This window comes from Cervus elaphus, chromosome 20 (genome assembly GCF_910594005.1).
Source record: "Cervus elaphus chromosome 20, mCerEla1.1, whole genome shotgun sequence".
NCBI classification, from domain to species: domain Eukaryota; kingdom Metazoa; phylum Chordata; class Mammalia; order Artiodactyla; family Cervidae; genus Cervus; species Cervus elaphus.
The window spans coordinates 137,390,547-137,393,563 of NC_057834.1; positions in this window are offsets into that span (position 1 = coordinate 137,390,547).

Here is a 3,017-nt window from a genome sequence, read left to right on the forward strand (position 1 = left end):
GGGCCCGGAACGCCACCAATCGGCGCACGGCATGGCCCTGTCGCCCCAGAGGCCTGCGTGAGGGCGGGACGGGGGCGGGGCGACGGCGCGCAAGCGCACTGGCCTCGCTTCCGCCGCGACAGCGAGCTGGTAACCCGGCTGACTTGCTGACAGTGAGGCCGACGGCGCCATGTTCCCCGCGCGCGCCTGTCCTGGGCTCCTCAAGTTTTCTCTGGACATGGGCGTTGGATTCCGAGAAGGCCCCTTTCAGAAACACAAGTCTGCGCTCAAGGGCCGCTGTAGTGAGCCCTGGTGACCCGGAAGACCCGGGTTTTCACGTTGGTTCCGTCCCGCCATCCCTGGCCAATTTGAGGTTGAGAAGCAGAATCCTGTTGGAGCGAACCCTTGAGATGCATGGTGGAGAGGAGGCATCTCTGGACTTGTCTGCTCCCATCCGATCACGTGGGGAAGAGGGGAAAACAAGCGTCCATGGCGGTGACATCAGGGAGCTGGCGTGGCACACACAGCTGGCCTCAGTGTTCTACTGAATATACAGAGTTCCATGAAACGTAGACATCAGGCTCTGATGTTAGATCCACGGCAAAAACGAGGCCCTTCCATACTTGTCTGAACACAGACAGAAGAAGAACATTGTCCAAGCCACAAAAATGACCAAACCTCTTTCTGTCTCGGCCAATCAGAGTGACTGCTCATTCTTTACCAGTTACAGGTTTAACTTTTCTCTATTCTTCTTGCCTCTGTGATGCAATCTATGAAGACATCTGGTCAAGGAATTGCTTCCTTTTCCTGACATCGAATCCAAAGTGGACTGGCTTCCTTAAATGTTTCCCCCACATCAACTAACACAACTGAAATGTTGTAAATATCAGTAGTTGCTGTTCAGTCGTCCAGTTGTGTCCGACTGCGACCCCATGGACTGCAGCACACCAGGCCTCCCTGTCCCTCACCGTATCCTGGAGTTTGCCCAAGTACATGTTCCTTGCGTTGGTGATGCCCTCTTCTACTCCTGATCTCAATCTTTGCCAGCATCAGGATCTTTTCCAATGAGTTGGCTTTTCACATCAGATGTCCAAAATACTGGAGCTTCAACATCAGTCCTTCCAGTGAATATTCAGGGTTGATCTCCCTTAAGATTGACTGGTTTGATCTCCTTGCTGTCCAGGGGTTTTTCAGGAGTCTTCTCCAGCACCACAGTTAAAAGGCATCAATTCTTTGACATTTTGCCTTTACGGTCCAGGGATATATCTACACATCCCTTTACTGCGGTTTCCCATGGTGATGGTCTCCCTCGCTGGGATGAAGCACAGCTCCGTGGACTACTGATTACTGATTTCTGGTGATCTCTGGCTAAGGACATTGTTGGCCCAGCAAGCCTTCAGGCTGCACATCTACCCAGCTGCTCACTCGCTACTGTTTGAAACCCTCAGGGCACTCTCCTCTTCCTTTAGCAGATGAACTGCCTCTTCCCTGCAGGCGTGCTCTAAAGGAATAACAAAGCCCTGTTTCCTCACCTCTCTCCCACTTTCCTGCCCACCCCAACCTTGCTTCACTTCATCACTTCTCCAGACACCTCCTGCTCAGCTCATCAGTGAATTCCCACTGTGATGCTAAAAGGAACTGAATTTTTTAGTCCTCAGCATACATGAATCCTTGCGGCATTGACACCATCAGCCTCTCTTTCCGTTTGGTTTGTGGGACATGTCACTGTCTTTGTTTGAAAGTGTTCCCTGTCTGCTTTGCAGGCCCACTTCTTCTGCCTGGTTATTCGTTGAGGGAATTCTTTAATACTTGATCCTGGGTCCTCCTCACCCCACACTCCCTCCTTCAGCAAATCTCATCCACACATGGCTTGAGTTTCCGATTATCTAAACGTGGTTTATTCATTTGTGTTTCCTACCAGCTCCAGATCCATACATTCATATATCATTCACATGATATCTCAGGGATGTCTCAAAAGTCACTCAAACTCAACATGTCCCAACTGAAATTGTGAGCTACAGTATGAAGAGGGCCACAGCAAGGAATGGAGGGTGGCCTCCAGTCGGCAGAAAAGGAGGCCTTCAGTCCAAGAGCACGTGAAGAAATGAGTGCTGCAAACGGCTACATGAGCATGGAAATGGGTCCTTCCTAGTCAAGCCTCAGATGAGACCCCAGTCCAGGCCAACACCTCAATTGCAGCCTTGCAGAGGACTCCTGACCCAGGAAAACTGCAATAACAAGTGGATGTGGTTTTAAGCTACTAAATTTGTGGTAATTTGTTACATAGCTGCTGCTGCTAAGTCTCTTCAGTCATGTCCGACTCTGTGCGACCCCATAGACGGCAGCCCACTAGGCTCCTCCATCCCTGGGATTCTCCAGGTAAGAACACTGGAGTGGGTTGCCATTTCCTTCTCCAGTGCATGAAAGTGAAAAGTGAAAGTGAAGTCGCTCAGTCGTGTCCGACTTAGCGACCCCATGGACTGCAACCTATAAGGCTCCTCCATCCATGGGATTTGCCAGGCAAGAATACTGGAGTGGGTTGCCATTGCCTTCTCCATTGTTACACAGCAGTAGATAACAAATACACCCTCCATCACCAAGTCCTACCAGTTTTATCCCCTGAGCCCCATGCCCACCAAACCTGTGTCACCAAATCACAGCTTCCTTTCTGGCTTCTACTTCAGAACTTTCCTCAACTCATCTTTCTCTGTCTTGTCCCAGCACATTTTCTCATGTGGGTCCTTTGGCTTGGGATCTTTTTCTATCCCCCTGCTTCTAGGAAATCTGATTTATTCCTTAGACTTTGGTCATCAAATACTCAGGAAAACCTTTCTTGAGTGTCCGAAGTACAACCCCCACTTGACACCTCTCCTAAATGGGTTTTGTCATGGTTGCAGTTTTACAGTTATTTCTGTCATTTTGTCCTCAGTGACTGCATCTTCTATCAGAATGTAAGCTGTAGGGGCAGGAACTATGTTTAGTTTTGCACATTACTGAACCCCCAGCACCTGGCAAACAGTAGATACACTGCCTAGATG